Here is a 14,842-nt window from a genome sequence, read left to right as displayed (position 1 = left end):
ATCACGGCAGTGCCCTTTGTGCGAGTTCTCACCCACATCCCATAATGGAATGTAGGTGAGAAGAAGTACAGGGTACTGCCATGTTGGGATGTGTTAATGGCCTTTTCAGCTGTATCTGCTTGTACCCACACTTCCCATTCCATCACGGCAGTGCCCTTTGTGCGAGTTCTCACCCACATCCCATAATGGAATGTAGGTGAGAAGAAGTACAGGGTACTGCCATGTTGGGATGTGTTAATGGCCTTTTCAGCTGTATCTGCTTGTACCCACACTTCCCATTCCATCACGGCAGTGCCCTTTGTGCGAGTTCTCACCCACATCCCATAATGGAATGTAGGTGAGAAGAAGTACAGGGTACTGCCATGTTGGGATGTGTTAATGGCCTTTTCAGCTGTATCTGCTTGTACCCACACTTCCCATTCCATCACGGCAGTGCCCTTTGTGCGAGTTCTCACCCACATCCCATAATGGAATGTAGGTGAGAAGAAGTACAGTGTACTGCCATGTTGGGATGTGTTAATGGCCTTTTCAGCTGTATCTGCTTGTACCCACACTTCCCATTCCATCACGGCAGTGCCCTTTGTGCGAGTTCTCACCCACATCCCATAATGGAATGTAGGTGAGAAGAAGTACAGGGTACTGCCATGTTGGGATGTGTTAATGGCCTTTTCAGCTGTATCTGCTTGTACCCACACTTCCCATTCCATCACGGCAGTGCCCTTTGTGCGAGTTCTCACCCACATCCCATAATGGAATGTAGGTGAGAAGAAGTACAGGGTACTGCCATGTTGGGATGTGTTAATGGCCTTTTCAGCTGTATCTGCTTGTACCCACACTTCCCATTCCATCACGGCAGTGCCCTTTGTGCGAGTTCTCACCCACATCCCATAATGGAATGTAGGTGAGAAGAAGTACAGGGTACTGCCATGTTGGGATGTGTTAATGGCCTTTTCAGCTGTATCTGCTTGTACTCACTTTTTACCCACACAACAGCAATTTGTTTAACGCTTTATCAATATCATTTCAGATGTCCATTTGAGGAATTGTGAAGAAAACAAGAATTTCTTTCAAAGTTTAACCAGTTTTAATTTTATTTTTTTCTGGAACAAAATTTGTTTTAAAATCTCTTTGACTTTTTCAAAATTTGGGTTCGATGGTCTGCTTTGAACTGCAGTACAATGTTGAGGTTCATTTCAATATTCTGAAGACAACACCCTTTAAAGACAGAAGAAGTTCGCAAATGTTAGAATTTTTTACGAAATAACAGCATTTATAAAAAATAATCGTAATAATGTTAAATTTTCTGTCAACAAGCAGAAATATGAGTACGCTTGAAAAGTTTAATGTCTGGCTACAATAGTAATGTGCATGTGATATCGCTTATAGGTGATACCTCATTTTAGAGTGACAGAATAAAAAAAAGCTTGTTCAGCATCATCAGTTACTCAGGATGACCAACTTGCACTATTGGAAATATCTTTACAGCCACCAGCGTACAAGTTTTTTTTTTTAATAAAAAAAAAATCAGGAAATATGGTTTGGTTTTGTTCAGATGTGCGAAAAGAACGATTGCTACATTTGCAATGAGTGTTGGTGAATGACAGAATATACTTGGAGCAGATAAGATGGATAAATAATAATACAGATGTTTAGGTGGCACAGGAAAATTAGTGTGCAGTGTAACTAGGTTATCCTTGATTATGCCCCCAGCATGCGCAATGCTTTAACCAGTGCATAATAAAATGCAAAGGTTGCCACAAGATCACATGTCTGCAGATGTGTATTTGTAAATATTGTACTACCTACATAGCTACATATCAGAGACCCATACTTTAATTGGGCATGTGCTAACAACATAGAAAGGTAATATCTATGGGAGTGTGGGTTTGTGGACATTTCCAGATTACCTTGCCTGGAACTAGAGGTTACAAATCTAATTTAAATAACAGCAGCCTACATTTTCAGAAGATTTTCCAGGCCACCCCTTTGGACAAAGTTTAATTTCAAGAATAAAATATAGATAAATGAATCACGTTTTGCCAAAATGTCATCCGTAAATCAAGTTATATGGTAAGGAAGAATATTAACCTCTGTTTCCTGACATTTTTTAAGAACGGAAGCGCACACACTTTACAGGGGGGCAGTGGTTCAGATTAGCATACTCACCAATTTCATCAGCAGAGGAGCAGATAATCCCTCCGTCAACAGATCCATCCGTAAAGGTGAGCAGGCAGAAGGGTCATAACTGAGCAGGTCCGGCAGCCACACAGCACATCCTGCAAGGGAAAACAGACGGGGGGCACAGGTTATTGACTGTTTGGATGGGTAGGAGTCTTGACACCGGATTCCCATGCGCACTGAGCGCACACACTTTACAGGGGGGCAGTGGTTCAGATTAGCATACTCACCAATTTCATCAGCAGAGGAGCAGATAATCCCTCCGTCAACAGATCCATCCGTAAAGGTGAGCAGGCAGAAGGGTCATAACTGAGCAGGTCCGGCAGCCACACAGCACATCCTGCAAGGGAAAACAGACGGGGGGCACAGGTTATTGACTGTTTGGATGGGTAGGAGTCTTGACACCGGAATCCCCTACACAGTTTTGGAATATGGCTAACTCACCAGATTAGACGGAGATGAGATCACTCATCCAAGGTAACCAGGCTTCCACAGAAACATCCTTAAAAGCAGACAATAGAAAGGGATAACCACCAACAACCTGTATGGAAAGTATGTGAAAATGTAAAACAGGACATATGAATTTTCAATCAACAAAAATGTAAATAGATCACATCTCACCTGCATAATGAACAATCTTTTGAAATTTATTATCACTTTAGAGGACTTTTAAATAAAACTTCCAAACACGAAACAGTAATAACAGCAACTGGGCAAACAAACTCAATGAACTGTAATGAACTCCATCAAGAACAAACTCTGTAAAATAAAAGGTAAATAACATTTATGTAGATAAATGATATATTTATATATATATATATCTATATATATATATATAGATATATAGATATATATGTGTGTGTGTTTGTGTACAGATGTTTTGTATATACTCACATGAGAAGAAGGTGTCAATAAGATGCCTTCTGGTCTCTGCTCCTTCGTCCATACCCACAGATAATACCGAAGAAAGATCCCCATCCTGGCTAACACCAGCATGAATATTCACCGGCAAACGTCTTGCGACACAGATGTTATGCAGAATGCAACAGGCATTAATAATGCCGCAAACTTTTCCCGGTGAATATAAGAGGGTCCCGCCGGAGATATCTAAACACCTGAACCGGCTCTTAAGTACACCGAAGGTCCTTTCAATTACACCCCTCGATGCAATGTGAACCTCCTGGTATCTTCTTTCGGCATCACCTACAGGATCAGGTAATGGGGTCAACAGCCAAGGTTTATTCGGATAACCCGCATCACCTAAAAGGGATAATTGAAAAGGTATTAGACTTTTTTAATTACAGTAGCAACTTAAAAAAAATAATGAAAACTTACATACCCAACAGCCAGCCATCTGGCATTCGACCTTCCTCAAAGTCCAGGAATAGAGATGACTGGCTTAAAACGAAGGAGTCGTGGGTCGACCCAGGGAAACCCACACAAATGTCCAATAATCTCATTGTGGAATCACACACCATCTGTACATTGAGGGAATGGAAGTGTTTTCGATTCCGATAACATTCTTCCGATTCCCTCGGAGGTGTGAGTCGCACATGGGTGCAGTCTATCGCGCCCAACACATTGGGGAATTTCCATTTTTGAAAGAAACCAAATTTGATCTCATTCCATTCGCTGTCAGTGTCTGGGAATTTTATAACCTGGGTCGTTAATTTACGGAAAGCTTTTATGACCTGGGACAAACAGCGTGACATTGTTGGCTGAGAAAAACCGCATGTCTGGGACAAAGTAGGCTGGAAGGTGCCTGACGCAAAAAATTGCAATGCAGCCAGTAGTTTCTGGAAACCACTGACTGCATGATTTGACCGTACCCGAGGTTCCAGGTCAGCTTCCAACAGATCATACAGCGAATAGATATCCTGAGACGATAAGCGAAAGGTACCTATCACTTCCGCCTCAGAGAGACCGTCCAGTACACGCCTAGTACGATACTGGCGTGGACGTGGAATTGAAACACGCACTGACTCACCAAATGTAGACAGATGCTGACCACGATGCTGATATCCACGCCCCTGACCATGATGCTGATATCCACGTGCCAGGCGACGACGTTTGCATCGCAGCATGTATGTCGATAGGACCATGAACATCACAATCAAGTCAGCAAAATACTCCATTATTGTAGGCAGTGATTGAAAAATAATTATTTCTTCTCCAAAAACGCAAATTGCCCTAAAAAAACGCTTCCAAATACAGCTGACTGCAATAAGCTGCTACTCCCTGAAGTCCCAAACGTAGGAGTGAGGCACTGTGAGGGGTGAACAGCATCTTGGGAAAAAATAACATGTGCTTTACCAATGCATGATGGGAAATCAAGTGTATTAATAACAATTTATATATGCCCCTTCTTAGGAAAACAGCAACTAAAGAGGCAAACATTTCTCCAACAAGAATGTTTAGGTTCCGGAGGTTAAAAGGAGGCATCACTCAATAAAAATTTGTATTCGTGACCCATTGGGCGTCGAAATGAAAATGGAGAAACGGATCAAACATGTGCAGATAACAATTTCGTCATCTCACGATTGAATACATTTGTGCGAAAAAGCGAAAAAATCTATAAAAAAACCCACGAAATGTAAGGGTTTGACCAAGCGAAATAAGCGAAACGCAAGCGAAACTTAAAACTTTCGCATGCGTGAAAAATCACAACATTGAATACACGAAGTCTTTTCGTCGCGAAAAAACGAAATTTTTTAGAGAAAAAATGGATTTCGCAAGGGATTGAATACGGCCCTATATATATATATATATATATATATATATATATATATATATATATATATATATATATATATATATATATATATATAAAGATGAAGGATATATGCGCTCAAGGTCTCAGTCCAGCAAAGAACACTTACTAGGGTCACCAAAGTTCACTATAAGTCCCAGTAATCCGGACTGCTGCACCCTCAACAAATGACTCCTGGGATTCTCAGAAGTAGTGGATATCTGTATCAAATAGAAGAGGAGAGGGGCACTCCATAGTGCATAAAATACCGTTTAATATAAACCAGTTTAAAAACAATACAAGCCAAAGTGTACTGCTCGTACCAATAATTACATCTGCAGTGGGCTGGATACCACAAGGTTTTAGAAACAAAGTTACCAGGCCTGGACAGCTGACACCGATCCGGGGCACCTTCAGGGACCAAACAGCTCACGCTGCTTCCCTCGCGTTTCGTGGTAACACTTCGTCAGAGGTCCTTCTGACGAAGTGTTACCACGAAACGCGTAGGGGCGTGGCTACGGTGACGCTCGCTGCTGTTGTCATCCAGGCTGCTTCTGAACCATCTGTTCCCGGAAGGACCCGGCGCGCTGTTACCTCCCGAGGGAAGCAGCGTGGGCTGTTTGGTCCCTGAAGGTGCCCCGGATCGGTGTCAGCTGTCCAGGCCTTTAGAAACTTTGTTTCTAAAACCTTGTGGTATCCAGCCCACTGCAGATGTAATTATTGGTACGAGCAGTACACTTTGGCTTGTATTGTTTTTAAACTGGTTTATATTAAACGGTATTTTATGCACTATGGAGCGCCCCTCTCCTCTTCTATTTGATACAGATATATATATATATATATATATATATATATATATATTTATTTATTTATTTTTACGTAAATGCTCCATTTCGGCATTTACTAATGAGCCGGTGCTCTGTACTTGCCCCCCAGGCTAAAGTTGCCAGCCAGCCCCTGTGCGCACCCAAACAGCGGCTCCTGACCGGGAGAAAGCAGCAACGGCGGCAGTCAGCGGCAACGTGGCTCCATGTGCCGTGGCCAGGGATGTCAGCAGCAGCGGTGGTCAGAGGATCCATTAACCCACCCAGCGGTAAGATTGCCTTGTTGGTAGGAGTTGGTGCCCCCAGTAGTGGCTGCCTGGAGTTACTTCCCGGGGGAAGGAGGTAGTAGTCTGTGTGCCATGGCAGCAGTGTATGTATGAATGAGACTGTCAGTGCATGTATGTATGTTTGTATGTTTTTATGGTACTTGTTTCCTAGCACGGCCACACCGATTTCCATCGGGGTGGTCGTGTCGGAAAAATCGCGTCGATCGCATCGCATTCGATTTGGTCGCATGCGATCGACGCGACCGACCCGATTTTTTAATTGAATCAAATGTGAATAGGGTCCCTGGGACCCGATTTTACTTTGGATTCAATGTAAAATATTCCCTAGACCCCCAAATGTTACAACGTAAACCCCACCCCACGATAGACGCCAACCCGAAGCGTGGCGAGCGCAGCGAGCCCGCGAGGGGCGGCGGTGCGCGTCCTCCGACCTTTTCATTCCCCTACTATCCACGTCGGCGTGGAGTTGAGAATATATAGTGTGGCGAGCGCAGCGAGCCACCGAGCCCGAAGCGTGGCGAGCGTACGCGTATAACTTCACAGGTATATACGTCCCCTCGCGGGGCTCGCTGCGCTCGCCACACTATATATTCTCAACTCCACGCCGACGTGGATAGTAGGGGAATGAAAAGGTCGGAGGACGCGCACCCCCGCCCCTCGCGGGCTCGCTGCGCTCGCCACGCTTCGGGTTGCCATCTATCGTGGGGTGACGACGAGGCCATGTATAATGTGAAATGGGTCATATTGGCCCATTTCACATTTTTGACATTTTTTCCTATGTGAGATGGACTTAATCAAGTCCATCTCATCTTGTGCCATTATAATGGCACAAGACCGACGCGATGCTCCCGATTTCAATGTTAAAAAATATTTTAACATTGAAGCCTATGGCAAAATCGGGGGCGTCGGGACCAATGTTAATGGTCCCGACCGACGCGATGCCCCCGATTTTTCCTTTGCCGGCAAAATGGACCTGATTTCAAAGGAAATCGGGTCCATCGCGGGGATCGTGTACCATAACTTAAAGGTACACGATCCCAAAGATTGTGGCCGTGCTAGGAAACAAGTACCGTTTTTATTTATGTATGTATGAATGAGAGCAGCAGTGTATGTATTTACAGTATGTATGAGAGCGGCAGTCTATGTATGTATGAGAGCGGGAGTGTATGTATGTATGAATGAGAGCAGCAGTGTATGTATGTATGTATGTATGTATGTATGTATGAGAGCGGGAGTGTATGTATGTATGTATGAATGAGAGCGGCAGTGTATGTATGAGAGCGGCAGTGTATGTATGTATGAGAGCGGGAGTGTATGTATGAATGAGAGCAGCAGTGTATATATATATGTATGAGAGCAGCAGTGTATGTATGTATGAATGACAGCGGCAGTGTATGTATGTATGTATGAGAGCAGCAGTGTATGTATGTATGAATGAGATCGGCAGTGTATGTATGTATAAGAGCGACAGTGCATGTATGTATGAATGGTAGGGGCAGTGCATGTATGTACAGTATAAATGATAGAGGCAGTATGAATGATAGAGGCAGTGTATGTATGTATGTATGTATGAATGATAGGGCAGTGCATGTATGTACAGTATGAATGATAGGGGTAGTGCATGTATGTACAGTATGAATGATAGGGGTAGTGCATGTATGTACAGTATGAATGACAGTGCATGTATGGATGAATGATCAAGGCAGTGCATGGTTGAATGAGAGCGGCAGTGCATGTGTGTATGAATGAGAGCAGCAATGTATGTATGACAGCGACAGTGCATGTATGCATGAATGACAGGGGCAGTGCATGTAGTTATGCCCCTGATGACAGGTACCCCCACTGCCACTAATGACTGGTACCTGCTGCTGCGGTGGTAAAGATAGGACACACTGCCGCCTGCATTAATAACGGGACCCGCTGCCATCTGCGCTTTTGACAGGTACTTACTGCCATTGCGTATTAAGGAACTACCGCTGCCGCCGGCGCTAATGACAGGGACCCGCTGTCGTTGCTGCACTGATTATGGGAGCCACTGCCATCGATGCTAATTACAGGTACACCAGCTGCCGAAAGCATTAGTGACAGGGATACCCAGCGTGTATTGTGAGGGGAGGTAGAGAGGTTTGGTTCAGCACATGAATACATCTGCTGGGGGTGTGGAGATACTGTATACAGTGATGCCTGTTGCAGCCCCCCCCCCCTCGCATGCTCGCACATGTGCAGACTCCGACCATTGGGGATAAGGACGAATCTGGATCAAAAATAATGTGTCTGAATCGACCCCTCTTTTCACTCAGAAGGATTAGGAGGCGCAAAGTAATTTCTGTATCCTTAAAACCACAGCCTGCTCTCTCTTCTCTACCACCCCCCTCTCCCCCTATACCACCCCTCTCCTCCTCTACTACCCCCATCTCCTCCTCTACCACCCCACATCTTCTCCTCTAACCCGTTTCCTCAGCTACAACCCCCTCTCCTTCTCTAGCCTCTCTCCTCCTATCCAACCCCCTCTCCTCCTCTACCACCTCCTCTCCACTTTTACCACCCCCACTCCTCCTCTACAACCCAGTCTCCTGCTCTACCAAGTAAATGCAGCCCTCTGCTGCCAGCGCCACGGATCAGGAGGAGGCCCATTGCTGAGGATGGCAGGGAGGAAGCCTGTCACCGTGGATTGGATGGAGGAGGCCCAGTGCTGGGGATCACGAGAAAAACCCTGGCACTTCAGATAAGAGGTTGAGGCTCTCCACCAGGGGACCACAGACAAGAGGCCCGGTGCGCAGGTGAGTAACTTTCAAAAACCTGTCTGCTCCTGCTCTCCAATCTCTACCACCCCCTCTACCCCCTATACCACTCTTCTTCTCCTCTACCTCCCCCATCTCTTCCTATACCATCCCCTATACCACCCCTTCCCCTCCTCTACCACCCCCATCTCCTCTTCTACCACCCCCCATCTCCTCCTCTACCACCCCCCATCTCCTCCTCTACCACCACCCTTCTCCTCCTCTATCACTACCCTTCTCCTCCTCTATTACCACCCTTCTCCTCCCTCTCCTCTATTACCACCCTTCTCCTCCCTCTCCTCCTCTACCACCCCCTCTCCTCCTCTATACCCCCTCCCCTCTACTCCTATACCACTCCTCTTCATCTACCCCCATCTACCACCCCCGTCTCCTCCTGGGGGTATTGGTGTGTGTATGTGGGAATATAGGGGGGGGGGGGTTATTAGGAAGATACATTGCACCTGCCCTGCTGCGCCCCTCCCTCTCTCCTCCCATCTTTCTTTCACTCCCCATCTCACACACTCTTTATCTCCCTTTCCTCTCACTCTTCCCCTATTTCTCTCTCTCTCACCCACCACTCTCCCTTCCCCCCACTCTCTTTCGCTCTGTCACCCTCCTCTCCCTCTATTTCTTCCCTTTCTCATTCTGCCCAGCTCTCACTCTCCCCTCCTCCTACTATCCTCCCATCACTCACTCACCCAACCTCTCTCTGCCTCCTCTCACCCACCCCTCTCTTTGTTTTGCCTACACTCTTACCCCCTCTCCCTTACTTGCCCCTCTCATGCACCCCCTCTCACTTTCTCTCTCTCTCTCTCCCCTTTCTCACTATACCTCCTCTCTCTGACTTCCCCTCCCCATATTATACCTGTCACTCATTTTACCCTCACACCCAATCCCTCTTTCCCCCCTTTCTATCTCCTCCTCTCACCTAACCCCTCTTTCTCTTGCCACCTCTCTCACCCACTCTCACTTACTCTCCCCTCTCATGCACCCCCTTCGTTATCTACATTCTCTCTGTCTTCCCTCTCTCCCCCCTATTTTTATGTCTCTCACTCTCACCCCCTATCTTTGTCTCTCACTCAAACCATCTCCGCCCCCTCTCTCCCTGCCCATTTGTCTCCTCCCTCTCTCTCTCTTCCCCTCACCTCCTCTCTCCCTTCTCTCACTCTCCCCTCGCTCTCTGTGCCTCACTGACTCACTCCTCTTCCCTCTCACTGTCCCCGTCTCCTGTACCTCTCACCCACTCTCACTCCCATCCCTCCGTCCACCTTCCCTAGCTCCCTATGTCTCTCCCTGTAGCCACCTTAGTCTCTCTAACGCTCCCCATCACCCACTGCATAACCATCTACCTCTCCCCTGTGGCACTATCTCCCCATTTTCCTCTCTCTCCTGTCACCCTGCCTTTCCAAGACATCACCCTCTGCCTCTCTCAATCATCTGTTCACTGTTACCCACTGTCTCTCCTTGTCATTCCGTGTGAGGCCATGCCCTTGTTTTGAGGCAACGCCAACTGCTTTGGGAACATGCGCAAATAACCCCCTTCCATTTCCTGTTATGGTGTCCCCCTGTAATTTTGTTCTGGAACCACCCCCTGATGGCCAAAGTATCAGTGGTGGCAACACCGCACAGGGCCCTGCTGCTGAATGCGGCCCCTCCTCCTTCTCCCCATACACTGCAGTAAATATAAGGCCCAGGTCTGCTGGATGTGGCTCCGCCTATTGTTATGCTGGCTCCGCCCATTAATGATTTGCTGCCGACCACATGAGGCCACTTCCAAATATTTTCCAGGGCCACTTTTAGTCCCCAATCCGCCCCTGGCTGACAACGTAGCTTAAGGCAGTCTGGCAAGCTGCCAAGATTCATAGCTAGAGTGTGCGTGTGCTGCCGCCGTGAAACTAAACAAGAACCAATTATTTTTACATTGGGTGCAGCCACAATGTAGTGCAGCTCAGCGGCTGTGATGAATACAGACACATCCGGCCTGGAGCTGACGTCACACACCCTCTCCTAACAGGCTTTAGCATGTCTGCATTTTCTCTGACACACCCAGTATTTTTTTGGCATGTGTAACACCACCCCTGTGATGGTGTGGTGTGATGGCATTCCTAGCTCAGTGATTGACGGCTTCAGAGATCTTCACAAGCTTCTTCTGGAGAACCTGTGGCAGGGAATGGCACAACCCAAGAAAGACCCACAAAACCAACACTACTACAGTTAGCAGCAAGAAGGATTTATTTAAAGATACAAGGACGGGTCGCTGCAATATTTACATAGATATTTGTAAATGTCTTCAACAATACTTATCTAGTAAACTGTCACAGTAAAGCATTACATAAGGCGGTAATCATCCTAACTCTCTGACTCGGCAGTCAATCTAAACACTTCACAGAACTCAATGCAAATTAACAATTAATCAACATACACTATCAGGGATAACCAGTCACTGGCTCAAAACAATGGTCCCTTGTCGACAGGTCCGCACACGTATACAGTCCCTATAATAGTGTGCACACTAACTTATACTCCACATGAAGGGTTGTAGCAAAATACATTACTTTATTACTGGCTGTATCCTCCCTTTGGTACAAGGGGTTAAAGACAAACAGTCCTCAGATAGAGGGACAGGCAAGCTCCCTATTTTTGGGGTAGCTTCCTGTTTGGTATTAACCATGCAACAGAGATAGCTTTCAACAATAGCCAGCCTTAGCAATGGGGCCTCACAGGGTGCATGGTGTAAGGCTTCCAGGGCAGGAAGGCATACACTGACACTTACTCTCCTAATTATATTTTAATGGGTGCAATGACTGTCCCAGGTGCTGCAGGCAGGAGTACTAGGTGTCTCTGCTTGGCGGGACGTGGGGAGTAGAACTCCACTGGTTCACAGGCAGACTTAGGGTGGTGGGGCACCACTGACTTGGGGCGCAAGTTGAGGGGTGGGACAGTCTCTGCTGGGTTGCAGGCCAGGTGGTGGGGAATAGGGCGCCTCTCTACCTTAAATGCAGCTGCAGGTGCCAACTCCCGCTGGTAGCGACTCCCAATGCTGGTGCCTGGCTGGACTCACTCTGTCTCTCACTGTTTTCAGACCTCTCTTGCAGGTGCCTCCATCCACTCCCTCTGCGTTGCTGGCGACTTCTTCCTGGGCGCTGTCAATCTCCGCCGTGTACCTGCTGCGGTTAGGTGCTCGTCTCTCCCTCTCTTGCTGGCTGCTCTCCATCTCTCCTCTCTTCCAGGCTGCATGCTCTGCTGCTCACTCTGCTGCACCTGCTCTTTGGGCTGCACGGCATCTCTCCTGCATGTGCCAGCCTCACTTCTCACGCTGCTGCTCCTCTCAGGTCACCTCTGACCTCTGTTTCGCACTGTCACAACTGAAGGGCTGGATGAAGTCGTGTGGTGTGTAGCAACCGGAGACGGACCAGAGGAGGAAGGATTAAATCGTGCAGGTTTAATAATAGAATTCATAAATGAAACAATACACACTTGAATACTTTCTTTAAGTGGCAGTTAGTGGTAATAAGAATTGAGCCAGCACGGCACTTTGAAAGAAGCAAAAGTTCATTTAAACAATGACAGTTCAAGCACTGCGGACGGCAGGCTGGGGTCTTGAGAAATGAGGAAATCCGGAAAGAGAATGTACTTGATGGTAATGAGGGATCCTTGAAGACTGAAAGAAGATGGATGATGACAGAAGAATGGGAAGTTGCTTGGAAGCAGACGGCTTGAAGAGTTATAGGCCAGGAAGCTCAGGGATGCAGGCAGAGACCAGACTGTGGAGAGAACTGGCAGCGATGGGGTTAAGCTGAACCGAGACCAACACAGAGCACTGAAGCAAGGCACCAAGTCAGGAGAGGTGAGTCAGAGAGCCGGAGTCAGCTGGGAGCTGTGAACGCCTCTGGAGACTCTTTGTACTGACACTGAACAGGCCTAGGCAGATCCCCTATATCCCTAGAGGGTGGCTGCCATTGGCTGTCAGGTCAGTATGGGCGGAAACCTCAGACAAGGACCAATCTGCTATTTGCCCTTAACCAAGATGGCGGCGCCGGCCACCCCTCAACTTGCGCCCCAAGTGCCAGCACGGCACTTTGAAAGAAGCAAAAGTTCATTTAAACAATGACAGTTCAAGCACTGCGGACGGCAGGCTGGGGTCTTGAGAAATGAGGAAATCCGGAAAGAGAATGTACTTGATGGTAATGAGGGATCCTTGAAGACTGAAAGAAGATGGATGATGACAGAAGAATGGGAAGTTGCTTGGAAGCAGACGGCTTGAAGAGCTATAGGCCAGGAAGCTCAGGGATGCAGGCAGAGACCAGACTGTAGAGAGAACTGGCAGCGATGGGGTTAAGCTGAACCGAGACCAACACAGAGCACTGAAGCAAGGCACCAAGTCAGGAGAGGTGAGTCAGAGAGCCGGAGTCAGCTGGGAGCTGTGAACGCCTCTGGAGACTCTTTGTACTGACACTGAACAGGCCTAGGCAGATCCCCTATATCCCTAGAGGGCGGCTGCCATTGGCTGTCAGGTCAGTATGGGCGGAAACCTCAGACAAGGACCAATCTGCTATTTGCCCTTAACCAAGATGGCGGCGCCGGCCTCCCGGCGCCCCTACAGCACATACCGCTACACTTGCCGGCGTCCCACGCTGTCTGCTGCCCACCAGACTGCCGCTGCCTGCTGCCGCTGAACTGGAGACCACTACACGCTAGCCGACGGCGGGCACGAACGGGTGAGTAGTAAGCCCGCCGCGCACCGCAGCGGCTGCGTGTGACAGTACCCCCCCCTTTCTGGGTGACCCCAGGGCACCTACGCACCTTGTGTGGATTCCTTTGAAAGAATTGTCTCACCAGACGGGGAGCATGGAGATCTGCAGCATCAACCCAGGAATTCTCTTCAGGACCGAATCCAAGCCACTCTACCAGATATTGAAGATGGGTATTGCGGCAACGTGAGTCGATAATGCGCCTCACCTTGAACTCTGTCTCTCTCTCTGAGCCAATCTTGGGGGGTTTAGGCACCTTTTTCTGGTATAAGTTCAATCGCAAAGGTTTCAGAAGAGACACATGGAAAGAATTTGATATCTTTAAGAAAGAAGGGAGCTGTAGTCTGTAGGCCACTGGATTAATCACCTGAGTGATTGGGTACGGCCCGACGAACCGAGGGGCCAGCTTCATGGACGGTAACCGAAGGCGTATATGGCGGGTAGACAGCCATACTCGATCTCCAACCTTCAACTTAGGAGCCGCTCTTCTTTTCCTGTCCGCCATCCTTTTATATCGAGCGGATGCTTTGAGGAGAGCGGTATGAACGTCAGACCAGATCTTTGCAAACCATTGTAGAGAAGAAGCAGCTGAAGGGACTTCGGACAACGATAGATCTGAGAACTCCGGAGATCGGGGATGCTTGCCAAAGACAGTGAAAAAGGGAGTGGTGCCGGAGGAAGAATGATAAGAATTGTTGTGCGCAAATTCCGCCCAAGGCAGAGGGTCTACCCAGTCGTCTTGAGAGGAAGAGACAAACAGACGAATGAAGGCTTCCAAGTCCTGGTTGACTCGTTCTGTCTGCCCGTTGGTTTGTGGGTGGAAAGCAGTGGAGAACTTGAGCTTGAGTTGTACAGCGGAACAGAGAGCCCTCCAAAACATTGCGACGAACTGCACGCCACGGTCAGATATAATCTCTTTCGGCAATCCATGGAGTTTGAAGATGGTGAAAATGAAGAGCTGAGCCAACACCGGAGCAGAGGGAAGGCCTTTTAATGGGAAGAAGTGCACCATCTTTGAAAACCGGTCAACCACCACCCAAATTGCCGTATGCCCTTTGGAGGGAGGAAGTTCGCAGATAAAGTCCATAGAGAGGTGGGACCATGGTTCTGTTGGTATGGCTAGAGGTAGAAGAGGACCGACAGGAGATGTTCTGGAGGACTTATGCTGAGCGCACTTTCCACAGGAGGCGACAAAACTGGTTACATCGCGACGAATGGTAGGCCACCAGTATGAACGCAACAGGAACATTAAGGTCTTCTGTGCCCCGGTATT

General features: G+C 47.7%; 1 long non-coding RNA gene across 1 annotated transcript; it reads right to left on the bottom strand.

The window, feature by feature from the left end:
• Positions 1–2,474: 2,474 nt before the first annotated feature.
• LOC146080812 (uncharacterized) lies at positions 2,475–4,747 on the bottom strand. The gene is made up of 3 exons (XR_014474997.1): positions 3,073–4,747; positions 2,800–2,937; positions 2,475–2,719 (listed from the first exon to the last, which is right to left on the bottom strand). It is a non-coding gene; the product is annotated as an uncharacterized LOC146080812 (long non-coding RNA).
• Between the last annotated feature and the right edge of the window lie 10,095 nt (positions 4,748–14,842).

The sequence above is a fragment of the Crinia signifera genome, chromosome 5 (genome assembly GCF_055691185.1).
Source record: "Crinia signifera chromosome 5, ASM5569118v1, whole genome shotgun sequence".
In the NCBI taxonomy this organism is placed as follows: Eukaryota; Metazoa; Chordata; class Amphibia; order Anura; family Myobatrachidae; genus Crinia; species Crinia signifera.
The sequence above is the reverse complement of the archived record's forward strand: the minus strand, read 5'-3'. Positions and strand labels throughout refer to the sequence as shown.